Source organism: Merops nubicus, unplaced genomic scaffold (genome assembly GCF_000691845.1).
Source record: "Merops nubicus isolate BGI_N331 unplaced genomic scaffold, ASM69184v1 scaffold33496, whole genome shotgun sequence".
NCBI classification, from domain to species: domain Eukaryota; kingdom Metazoa; phylum Chordata; class Aves; order Coraciiformes; family Meropidae; genus Merops; species Merops nubicus.
In genome coordinates, this window is record NW_008613521.1 from 637 (window position 1) to 13850 (window position 13214).

General features: G+C 42.6%; 1 long non-coding RNA gene across 1 annotated transcript; it reads left to right on the top strand.

Moving 5' to 3' along the window:
• Window positions 1–5585: 5585 nt before the first annotated feature.
• LOC103774523 lies at window positions 5586–11053 on the top strand. Its single transcript, XR_608168.1, has 3 exons — window positions 5586–5683; window positions 8878–8952; window positions 10373–11053. It is a non-coding gene; the product is annotated as an uncharacterized LOC103774523 (long non-coding RNA).
• The last annotated feature ends 2161 nt before the right edge of the window (window positions 11054–13214 follow it).

Consider the following 13214-nt stretch of genomic DNA (forward strand, 5'->3'; position numbering starts at 1 on the left):
GGCCTGCGGTGCCCAGTGAGCCGCAGGCAGAGAAGGGGCTGGCTGCAGGAAGGCTGCTTCTGCTGCTTTGCTCGGGAGCTGGGTGGGTGTTTTCCAGTCTAATATAAAAATCATCGTCATGCTCTGTCGTCCCAAATCAGAATCTGAAATCTCTCTCGTTCCTCTTTTCCTCAATTAACTTCTCTTCATTACACATCTCTTAAGTTGTTGTAGTTGTTCCTCTTTGTTGTAAGACCCCTTTGCCTTCGTGTGCTTAGCAATAGTTGTTCTGAGTCACACACTTGACGGTTTTGATTTTAATTACGGTGCAGTGATCACAGAAAGCACAGGCAGTCTCACAGATAGGCTGATCATGAACCTGCACAAGAAATCATGGCTTGGGTCTCTACCACTAAAGCCTCAGTGCTGATTTTGGCCTAAGCAGAAGCAAGGTGCTCTTGGTCTTATTCAAGAACAATTAAATTTACACTTGCCCTAGTGTAGCTGCTGAAGAATTGATGCCTGTGCTATTTGCATGAGCAGAAATGCCTTCAGAGGATAAGTGATGTGACTTAAAATTGGAATATGTTTTAGTTCTGCAAACAGCACTTCATGAAAAATGTTACATCTCGTATGTCATGTGAGTTTATGCCTGTACTAACCCAGCTGAGTGAGATTTCACTTCAGACCCTCATTAAACCAGAACCATCGTTCTCAGAGGTCTGCAGAGGACATCTGATAGATCTGTACTCAAAAAATTGGAAGGGGTCTATGAGGACAGCCCTTCATGATGTGGAATGGCAGAGGGGAGGAGAAAAAAGAAAATACAGCTATGCAGTCTTTACCAAAAAATGTAAGGATTTTATCCTAAGCATTTTTGGCCAGTACATTCCCAGGATTCTGTGTAATACCTTGTACTGTTCTTTCTTCATCTGGCCTACAACCAACATGTAGGATTTAAATGGCACAAAAGTCAGTTGCTTGATGTAGTACATTTTAATAACTTGGGTTCCAAAAATGCATTGCATTGCAGCCACTGAAACACATTAGTAAAAGCTTGTTGCAAAGCTTGTTGAGTAGAAAGACTGAGCAAGCTTTAGGTCAGATCTCCAGTCCACATAATAAAATCCATGTGAAGATGTTCATGCAGTCACAGTCCTTAGTGTAGGTACTAAACAATTTCAGATTGGTTTTGGCACATCGTAACTGCTGTAGTTAGTAACCATATGATTTTCCAGCTTTCCTCAAACTACTGAGGCTCTGGGCCATTTCTGGAAGTGCTGGAGCTGCCTTGAAGCAGGCCCTGTGAACTCAGAAGCTGGGGTGGTGGTTCGTGTGTGTCAGATCTCCTTCACAAACCCTCATTGGCTAGGATCTTTCACATCAGCTCTTACACACATTTGACCTCAGCTCTTCCATGAGCAAACCTGTGCTGAAGCCTACTGGAGTTTGTGCAATGGTTCTTAATACTTCTGAGTTTTCCACTCATGTTCCAGAGAAACCCAGATACAGCTTCTAAATTGTGAGGAATAGTTCTGGCTGCCTGTGTGCACGGGCATGTGAAAACAAATAGAGGGCTTGTTCAGGCGGGGGGTTGGACGCTAGCACTCCAGCACACTTTAAATGTTTAAATCCTCTTAGATATTCATCTCACCACTCTCAGATAGAGCTCCCTCTTTGCCCAGCTCCCCTCTTGAGGTCACCCAAAATCCTTGGTGGCTGGTGCCTGTCCCCAGACTGAGAGGGAAGTCTAAAAGGTGTTACAGGGAAGAGCTGGGAACGCTGCCCTAGTCTGGACTAGAATGCTGCCCTAGTCCATTCGAGCTAGTCTGCCGAGTGAGGAGGCTCTGCAAGGTGTAATAGATGTTTGCAGCCTGCTTTGCTACTTTGGTTCTGGCTGCCAGCTCTGCACTCCTCGACCAACACGTGGGCGAACGTCTTGCTGTGGGGCTGTGGACTTACAGAGCGCCTGTTACTTGGTGTCCACGACTTCTGTTTGTGCTCTTTGTCCTGCAGTAACTGGGAGCTGGCTGGGGGTGTGTTTGTACATGCAGAGAGCTCCTGTGTGCAGCTAGATGGAATTTCCACCCTGGTGCTTGTTACCGTCCTGTGTCTCAGCTCACTGTCTCCTCAGTTGTGCTGTTCCTGGCCTGTGTGTTCACCCAGGCGGTCTTTGAGAAGTGCAATGCCCCAGAAGAAAGGGGTTGGGTTTAGAGAATCATCCAAGGAGCCGCGTTGTCCTGATGCAGCTGCAAGGGGCAGGACTGCAGCAGGGCAGCCAAACTGTGCGGCCGGCCATGGAAAAAGGCTTCAGCTGCCTCTGCCGTTAAGTCAATGCATTGCATAGTCTGTAATTCTGCAGCTGCAGCACCAGAGAACTTAGTTGCTCATCACTGGGACTTGGTGCACAGATGCTTTCCCATAGCGGGGTCTGTGTTAGCACCTTCCTCCATGGGGCTTCTAGGTCTCCATTCAAACACAGTTCTCCAAAATGTTAGAGAGGGAAAGATTAAGCACCACCTCTCCCACCAAGAGGATGCTTATACAGTCTGGGGTGTTATTTTTAATTAAGGTTTAGTAGGTTGGACAGAATAAACAGGCTAGGAGGAATAATACAAGGGAGAGAAGAGGAAAAAAATCCTTGAAACACGAGTAAACCTAGAATATTTATAGAAATCGCTTTATTCCACTGCAGGAATAATCTGGTTGTGAGGTTGTGATCAGTTAACTGAGCACATCCTGGAATTAAAATTCTGCCTTGTGCTGAAAAGCTAGGGAACATTGGAAACTGCACATTCATTATTCATGCCTTCTCGTTAGTCAGTCGAAGCTTCTGAAGTCAAGATGAATATTAAGGTCATAGCGAAAATGATCTTTATTACTGGTAAGAGGGTCATACAGCACTATGTCTTCATATCTGCAGGTTTCACTGTACCCTCTCTGGTATCTTAATTTCTGCCTTGTGTTTATTTGCTTCAATTCCCTTCCAAAACTGTGTGTGCTGGTTATAAAGCTAATGATGACAACTTGGACTAAAACTTTGAGCTGGAAGGCTTTACAGTGGTATTTCAGAGTCATTATGAATATCTAACTCACCTTTAGCATGTAGACGTAATTATGCATGGAATGATGTAATATTCCAGCTCTAATGAAGTACGTACAGCGTTATAAATAGGGCACTTTTGTGCAGAGAAGGAACACAAAGGTTCTTCTCTGTTACCCCATTAACATTGTAGAGGTGACCTAAGTGGGACTGAAAAAGCAGTTTTACTTACTATTTGCATTTTACAGTCAAATTTTGCTCCATTTTGTTATCTTGTGGTCCCATTGACTTCAGCCCTGAGATGTGTGTGGGGAGGTCAGAGAAGTCACCCTTCTCTTAACCTTTCTTAGTGAATATTTTCAGTCTCCTCCCTGACACAGAAATAGAAGAGGAGTTAGGAAACATGATTATGCCCTTTTCTTTTGTAGCCTTGCAGAGGCAGTGATGACAGAGAATAACCTCATCCCCAGCAGTAATTACCGTGGCTGACTTCCTCCCTGCTTAGTGACATGCCCCTGAGGTTGTGAAGCTGCTACAATGCTTGGCACTGCCTGAAACAATTTCCCGTCCCCCGTGACGGTCACGTCACATCAAGGAAGCAGCATTACCCTGACTTCTGCTGCAGGCCTCTGGAAGAGGTTTCTACTTCCACTGCGACCTCTGTTCCCAGATTTCAGAGTTTATTTCAGTTTCTGCTGTGTCAAGCATAATTAGTGGTGTTAATAAATGGGATTTGTTAAATAAAATAGTAAATGGTTTATTAAAAATGGCTATTCTGAAATATCAGTAAATATCTGTCATATTGTAAGCAAAAGTAGAAGATTCTGAGCTCAGTCTCGTGGAAGGCATTTTGCTGTGCAAGGTAAACAGAGTTAAGAGGTTAATGACATTTGAAAAATGATACCATTGTGTTCCTGAAGCCATCGCACTGCTGTTTGCTCTCTAGTTGCAGGGCAGGATTCACCAGGTGCTGTCACATCAATTATTTTTGTGTAGCCAAGTTGCAGGTTGTGGGCCCAGACACCAGCAGCTTAAAATACCTCCCTTAATGCAAAAAAAAAAAAATACTGAGCAACTATTCTTAGATGCTGCCATGAGCTGCATAGGGGACTGCAGCTATTCAGTGACTGCCTGTTAAGCCAGCAGAGCAGAGAACAGTCAGGGTCACTTCCACTTCACCGGCAGCTCTCGGAGCTCATACAGACATGGCAGAAGTACTGCATGCCCAGTTCATAGGATCACAGAATCCCAGCATGGCAGGGGCTGGAAGGGACCTCTGGAGATCACCTCATCCAACCCCCCTGCTCTAGCAGGGTCACCCAGAGCAAGTTGCCCAGGGTGGTGTCCAGGCAGGTTTGGGATCTCTCCAGAGAAGGAGACTCCACAGCCTCTCTGGGCAGCCTGCTCCAGGCTCTGCCACCCTCACAGCAAAGCAGTTTTTCGTCACGTGCAAGCATAAAGTATTTCTTTTAACCTGAGGAAACCATGACAAACATGACTTTTTTTTGTTGAAAGGCAAAAAGATTTAAGATTAAGAGAGTTTTAAAATGAAGCTAAAGCAGCTTTTCCTGCCTATGCTGGTATTCCATGGTGCTTGGAAGGCAGCCACGCCACACGAGCACACAGGTCGATCAGCTCTCGCCCCTTCACCTGACACTGGTTCTGATGGATCACTGTGCTGTTGTATGGTTTGATTGTGCTGACAGTTATGTGCCACTGTTCCCATAATAACAATTTTTCTTCTTTGTTCAAATGAAATTTCTAATTACACGTGTGATGGGTTGTTTTAATTCTTTTCCCTTTCCAAATCCACCTTCCTGTTGCAATGCATGATGGGCAGGCTCAATATTGTGCATGACACCCGCTACAAGTGTTGGTAGGTGCCAGCTTTGTTTCTTGATTATCTTAAACCTGTGGTGCAGCTCACGGACCCTCAAAATCCACTGCTAGATTTTAACTTAGAGCTCTTGTGCCAATCCATCTCCCTCAGCCTCTTGCACTAACACCTGTCAATTAAATGCTATTTAATTGACAAGGACACGTAGACCTTGTTAATTTTGTATGGTAGTTTTTTGAATTGCACATTGTTCCTTGGTGGATTTTGATTGGACTATGAGTTCCAGTGTTTAGAAACTATCTTGTGTTAAATAAAGACTGTACCTTACTGTAGCCACTAGACATATACTGTCCTTCAACATGATTAACTTTTGTTTGTAATAAATATTTGGGTTGAATTTTTAAAAGACAAAAATTTGTAACTATAAGGGCATTTAAAAATTCTTCTGTTGTTTTTCTTGTATTGAAATGGTTAAGCTTGTTTGTGTCGATTTTCTTGATTTGATGGTAACAAGCATTTTCCCCTTTTTTTCTCTTTCATTTCCCTCCCTCTCTTTCCCTGGAATGTTGTCCTGCTTTGCACTGTGGTTGCATGTCACGCGCTGGCAATGATGTCTCGGGCTTTTTGCTGTGACAAATACCATGCTCAACTACCCTCCCACGTGTCGCTCTGGTTCCCATACTGCTACACTCTTCTGTATGTTTGCTTATATGATTTTCCTTCCGAAAGTTCCCATGGTGCACGGTGCTACGCCAGCCACTGTGTCTGCAGCAACAACATCTGCCACAAGTGTTCCCTTCGCTGCAACAGCCACAGCCAACCAGGTTTGCTAATTTACAGCTTTGTTCCTTACAGACAACTTGAAATTGGTGCTTTTAACGAGCATGATATTGCTCGATATTGATATTACCTCTTGTTGGCCTACACATTCTCTCTAAGATCTGCAGCACAGCTTAATAAGCCTTTATCCATGCTCAAAAAGTGCTGCAGTTCCATTTCTGATGCTAAAAATAATTGATAATAGAGTTTCTGACTCAGTCTAACATTTATGGGCCATGCTGCTTCTTTCTGCTCTCAGAGATGTAAAGAGAAAGGAATAACACACGGAACCCATTATTTATTTCTATTTCTGGGAAGTTGACCGTTCCTTTTAGTGCAGAATTCCATCGAAAGCCAGTAAAACCTTTGTGCAGAGGGGCTGGAGGATCTCAGTTTGAACAGTCTGAATTTAGCAGTCTGATCATGTTCTGACTCTTCTCTTCCAAGAGCAAAACAAAAACATTTGAACACGGGCCATACAAACTTCTTTGAAACCTTTGTTTCAGCTTGTGATGCTGCTTGGAAACAGCCAAACACTTGCTGCAGTAGACAGGCTTCAGTTAAGAAAATGTCCATTAGAGTCCTGTTTTATTTCCAAATACCTACCTCAGCTGTAGCCATGTTTGGGTGTATTTCAGAAGTAAAAAAGTAATGCTTTACTAAATAGCTGATTGAAAGTCCTCCCAGCAAGGCCAGAATCGATCCTCTAACGATGAGTGCTGGGGCCGGAGGAGCTGCATTCCCCACACCTACCAGCTGGAGCTGCACTGGCAACAGAACTTGAGAACATGGCCTGTTGTGCTTATCTGGCTGTCTTGTCAAAAGTGTGGATTTCTGTAATACATCTGACTGAATGTGCAACAGTAGAAACTTTTAAAGAGCCTCTTGTTCCTCTTATAAAAACAAATTATTTTTTGAGGTATACTAGGATTTAGAATTACTCGTGTCCTGAAAGCATCAGTTCTGGTCTAATGTGCAAATATTACTCTCAGCTTGGCGAGAATCACACATGTCCCTTTTGGAAAAGGGAACTAAACATTTACTTCAGTGTTTTGCAGGTATAGTTCTGTATGCATAAATAATTCTGGTGATAAATGTTAGTTTTTATGGCAGGCTTAGCTGGCATACTCAGCCCCATAATTCGTTAGAGCTAACTGTGAACAATTTCAAAATCCCATCATGAAGTTGTTGGGTTTGCAGCTGGACACTGAGCAGCAGTGCCCAGGGCCATGCCCTGCTGCCCGTGCCCCCCAGTGCTTGGGGCGCGGGGCTGGAGGATCCCGTGTTGCCCGGAGCCCCGGCCTGGCCGTGCTGCCTGGCAGTGCCGCAGGCTCCCGCGGGATTCGGTCCAGAGTCTCTGGCTTTGAGCCTTTCCGCCTTTGCCTGTTGAGCTCCTCCGTTTGGTACTACACCCAGCTCTATGCTCTTTGTTAACCCGTCTGCTTACTGAGCGCTTGAAAATATTATTCCAAAACTTATCCCATATAAAGGCGAGCACATCCCAAGTCTCAAAAGGGACCTGGAGGTTTTAACTTAAAAAAAAAAAAAAAAAATAAATTAAAAAAACCACTCAGGTTAGTCTGCTTAGCGAGTAGCACATTCTGCTCTTCAGAAATGTGTGCTGAATGACCATGCCACTCATGGATCTAAACTAGCATAAGAATGACTTGGTAGCTGGAAAAACTAGTCTGTAGGTGGGGACTACCTTTGTACGTGTCACCTAAACAAACAACTGCCTGTATGCTTTAAGTATCTTCATATTGTGATTTATCACACCATTTAGTGTTTCTCTATATCCTGTGTAAATCCAGAGAGCTGTGAGAAAAAAGCCAAGCCACAGAAAAACATCATTATTTTTAAAAATTGTCTCTGTCTAAATAACCTTTCCCAAATAGATTAGAGGGAAACTTTCTGTTGTTCAATCTGATCATTTCATGCATATCCTTCTTGGAGCCTCATAACACCCTTAGTACAGTACTGCAGCCAAACCTCCCTATATACATATATAGCAAATATATGTATATACTGTGTGAGCAGCGCTGGAATTATTTAATGCCACACGATGCAATGTGCATGCATGCCAAAAGTCTTAAGATCTGGCCCTTCAGCTTCATTGAGCAGTGTTGAAGGTCCCTGGTATGTTCCGACAGCACTACCCCTGATGCTTCTACACAGTTGGGTGCAACAGCCTGGCCTGCAGCAATAGGAAGTGATGGTATGAGCAGTTTTGTGACACTTGAAGCACATTTCTGTACAGGTTGGCAATGTTGTGTGGAGTTGTTAGGGGAGGAGAGGGCACAGGGGGTGGAAAAAGCAACACCAAGACCTGTAAACAGTTTAGCTAAGTAGAAACCTCCCCAGTTCCTTCCTTGTGTGGATTAACAAATCAGCCTTAGAGGAGAAAGAGTCAAGTGCAGCATCCGGTTGTGACCGCACAAATCTGTGTGGTGTGGTATGCCCCAGCACGTTTCCCTGTGCCTGAGCATCTCTTTGCACCTTCCAGCAGGACTTCGGATATAAGTTTTGAAATCTAAGTTTATTATTTGTACTGCTGGTAATCTACTCTGGTCCTAATACTGTTGTTTTTCTCATGGGAAGCTACGTTGATGGGGCACTTCAATAGAGCTACGTACTGAATTCCGTTTACGCAGGCAAACGTTTTGAGAATTGTTTCACTGCTGTGGGGAGTCTCAGCTCTGCAGCTGATGCTCCGGGATGCCCCAGCAGCCCAACAGTGAATTTTCACCAGCCGTGAAAATCAAGCTCAGGGCATCTTTGGCTTGGCATTTGGAAACCCAGACAGTGAAAGCAGTGAACACTTCACAAAATCAGGCTGAAACGAGCCCACTGTAGAATTTATCGTTTTAAATGATAGACTGAAAGCACATAATTTTGTGTAGGCCAACAAAAAGGGCTATTTTCAATTACTGCACTGCATGACTTTTGTAGATTTTAACTTCTCTCATTTCCTAAACAACCAATAATACCAATGTTTATATTTGTCAGTAGTACTTAACACAATGTTTTCCAGTTTTAAGGTGCTATTGTAGCACTTGAGTTTAACTTGTAGTTACAATATAAAATCCACCAACTCACATCTGGTTCTCAGTTTTTCAAACTTATGTTCTATAGCAAAATGCTGTGTCTCTGGGTTGGCTCATTGCACATGTTACTCATTGTTTACATTTTTTACCTATAGATACCCATAATATCTGCCGAACATCTGACTAGCCACAAGTATGTTACACAGATGTAGACATTTTGTCACCAAACAGTAAGTTCCTAATATGTTGTTGCTTGCATTTTTCTTACCTTTGTGTGCGTGTAATTTGTGTTTTTCAGGAGAGTGTTTCTGTTTTCTAACAAATCTGGTAAGGTGTGGGGGAAGAAGCTCTGAACTCCACTGTGACATGCTGTTCTCCTCTGAGCAGAGACCCTGCAGTCAGTTCTGGCCGTGTTAGCTAGTCCATTGGACCAGATGTCAGAATTAGTTAGTACATGTCCAGATAGGAACATCGGAGACTCTCCAATTATAGGTTTTCGTTGTGTTTGAAGGGAGGGTGGCTCAAGCACTGATGGGAGCTGGGGGCCAAGCCTCAGGCAGAGGTGGACAGCTTGTGGTTTCTATCACCTTCCTCTCCCTTGCACTCGATTTCTGCTGTGTTTTCTACTGAATAGCTCAGCAGTAAGGGCGTTACTGCTCAGAGTGAGAGTTAACTGATTTGCCACAGGGGCTTAATAATAATAGTTATTCCTTTCAGCTGAGCAAACTGTTGTTAGACTGCCTGAGTAGCTTGGGTGGGATGTCCCTGGTCTCCAGGCTAAACCTGCTGCCCAGCATCCCTCTGCAGTCAGCTGGGCCTGGGGCCCCCCATGTCAGAGACCCTGCCAAGGTGGAGGAAGGGGAGTCAAGCTCCAGAGGTGTCTCTTATGTGATAGGCAGCAGAGACTTGAGCAGTAGCTGCACTAGATGGGCAGCTAAGTGAGAGAAATGACCTTGGGAGCCCAGGGCTCAGGTTTCTAAGGCTGTTTAGGTGCCTCTCAAACACTGGCTGAGCTTCCAGGTTTGACAGGACTGGGGAGGCTGCACTTTGAATCCTGGGTTTCATTTTGGGCCCCTCACCACAAGAATGCTGAGGGGCTGGATTGTAGCCAGAGAAGGGCAACAAAGCTGGGGAAGGATCCTAGAGCACCTTGTCCAGGGCTGTGCCAGGCTGCCCAGGGCAGTGGTGGAGTCCCCATCCCTGGAGGAGTTTCCAAGTTGTGCAGATGTGATGCTGAGGGACGTGGGTCAGTGGGGACATGGCAGTGCTGGGGGAATGGTTGGACTCAGTGATCTGAAAGGTCTTTTCCAACCACAATGATGCTGACTGTGGCAGGGACAGGGGCCTGGGAGGAGAGAGGGGCACAGGGCAGCCAGGCAGAGCTCACCAGCGCTTGGTGGGGAGCTGCCTCACAGCATCTGGGCCCTGGGGGCTGGGGCACCATCCCCCAGGTTCTGGTCCTGCGGCTGGGGGATCAGGGACAGTGAGAGGAGGGAAGCTCTGCTGCAGAGCGTTGCTGAGGGGCGATCCCCAGGCATTTGGGTGCAAGCTTCCCCAGTGTCCCGGCTGCAGCTGTGAAGTTTAGGCTGATGTGACACTAACAAAAACTTTGGGCTGTGCTGAAAACGCTTTCTCTGCTCTCCTTCCTAGGTCATAACTAAAGAGCAAAGGACAGTGTGTTTGGGTTGGGAAGAGGATGAGCTCATCAGCCATAATGTATATACCGTCAGCAACACCCGGAACTCCCTCAGCAGTAAGACCTCCACACATTGCATGTTAACGGGATGAACGAGAACATGGAAATCCACTGCACACTGTTGCCTATCTACTTTGTACATTTAATTGATATTTGTGCTGAGGTGATCTTATTGTCTAAAAGCTACAGCATTGTCTCTCTTTTCTAGTGCAGAAGTATGCATAGGGATTTGAATATACAGACGTAGTCTGTTGCCTACATAATCACATACGTCACCTCGAAAAGACAGACGATGGTGTAACCATAAATCTATTATGTATTGGTACGTCTGTAGACCAAGATATAATTTTTTAAAGTAAGTTTATTTCTTTCAAGGTTTACAAATAACAAAGGTGCACCTTGTATTTAAAATTGCCATTATAGACAAGAGCGTGCATGCACAGTAATTTTTGTTTAAGAGTAATATTTTTAATGTAATAGATTGTAAGAAGTGGTAAGAGAGGTATCTGACAGATGAATGTGCCAAGCGAAACCACAACTGTGTTTATTTTAAAGCACATCAATGGCTTTAAGTACCATGTTGTTAAGGATTCTCATGAAGTGCCATAGACTGTACATCCGATTAGAGTATTATTTCTGCAGTGTTATTTTCAGAACCACGTTTTCACTTGCTTTATTAGTACTAATCAGTCAAAGGGCACCATTCTGTTTCAAACCAAAGCTGTCTCAGAAATGGCCAACTACTCCTTACAGTACCCATAGGCAGCACTGGAGAGATGCTCTGGCCATACAGATTAACCTGTACTGGATATACATAGAAACTACTTTAAGGCATTGTAGTCTAGTATTTACACATATTTTGCTGTATAACGTGACATATGAAAGGGAAAAGCCATTTCTGAGACACAGTAGGAAATGTTTGAGGAACTTCTTTTGCTTCTATTTATAGCCTCTGTCGAAAGTCAAAAGGACTATAAATGTTTTGCAGCGATGGGTTTCACTTTTACTTCATCCAAGTCACGCTTTAGGTGGTGACTCTAAACAAAGATGAAAGAAGCACTGACATCAGATGCATGGCAAACCAAAATATGAAAAAAAGGAGATGTTAATTAGCATAGGAATCAGGTGGGTTAAATACTCGGGTGAGTTTTATATGTGATTTTTTTTTTGTTCAGATTAACTGCTTATAGCCTTAGAAAGCCTTTACAAAATGAAAACAAAAAAAATAGATGTGCATTCAAGTTTTAAGAATGGATTCATCCAAAGGAATTCCTTTTTGTGGTTTGGATGTTGCAGCTAATAAAGGATATTTTTGCTCTGTTCAGCAAAGTGCTGACGCGGGGGCCAGGTCACTGGTAGCGTAGCGGGGGTGGAAGAAGCGCGGGTTCGGTTGTAGAACTCTCCATACTTCCAAGTTTACTGCGAGTTTTTATGCTTGAGAGAGATGCTTTATAGTATAAGAATGATGTGTTGATTTTACTGATTGTACTGTACATCTATTAAAGCCTTAGATTATTACATTACGGGTTAAAACCCATACCAATGTAATTTCAGTCGTGTTAAGAAAGTATAGGTGACTTCACATGTTATTGTAGTTACTTAACATTATAGAATATTACTTATTTTTTCCTTGTTAAAAGTGTAGTTTTTATTTCTTGCATTTATTAGGTTGTTTTCATTTTCTATTACCAGTTGAATACCATTTCAGTTCATAGAATTTTCTTTTACTAGAGTTTACTGATGACTTTTTCAAAATACAAAAAAAAAGTAGTTTTCTTCATAACATACTCAGTTTTGAATTTACATGTAGTGTCATATGAGTATTCGTATTATTGTTAACTAAATGATTTATATTTTACTGATTTAATATTACAATGTAAGAATGTCAGTCATTGTTAGTTCTTGTCTAGTTTTCATTAAAAGAACAAAGATCTTTTATATGGATATCTTATAATTATATAATCATTGCTAAGTAAGAAGTTAAGTTGTTGCTATCGCAACAATCCTGGCAGACAATTGAGTAATATTTTGATGATTTATTTTGTTTGTAATTAGTTATTATGAGAAAATCTAGTTCCTAGATATTAGAATAAAATTTATTTTCTACTGTATCCATTTCAAATGTTAAAATATTGTTTAAATATTTTTTGAAATCCCTGAATATCAGGCCTTGTTATAAATAAGCTGCATAATCAATAGATCAAGGGACTTTTTGTTGATAATCCAAATACTCAAAGTTTACGTAACAAGAATTATAGTGTGTGTGTGCAAACTCTTGAAGGTTGATTATGCTGCAGTTTAGCATGTGGGAACGTATAGAGAGAAGGTTGACTTTTTGCACTTCTGTATATAGTCAAAAAAGAGAGAAACCTGTATAATAGTAAGATCTTATTTTGAATAAAAATGTCTATAATTACAAGGAGTTTTGTTAAGGCTAATAAAATGACAGGCTGAACAAAATTGCTTGCAAAAGTGGCACAGAGTTAGCACTCCATACCCCTTCGAAAAAGTTGCTTTGCTTTATGTGGACAGCTTGTAGTTTGCCAGGATTTTTTCGGCTGGAAAGATATGCCATCCTTCCGAGATCTCATGACTGACAAAAGCTCCACTGGATCAAATCTGCCTGAAAATCATTAATTTAAAAAAAAAAAAAAAAAAAAAAGGCAAAAAAAAAAAAAAAAAAAGCAGGTACTTCAAACCATCAAGGTGAAATCATGGATCAAATATTCCGTACATTATTCAAAAACTACTGCATGTTTAAAGTATCAAGACCTATATTAAAGATATATGCTATTC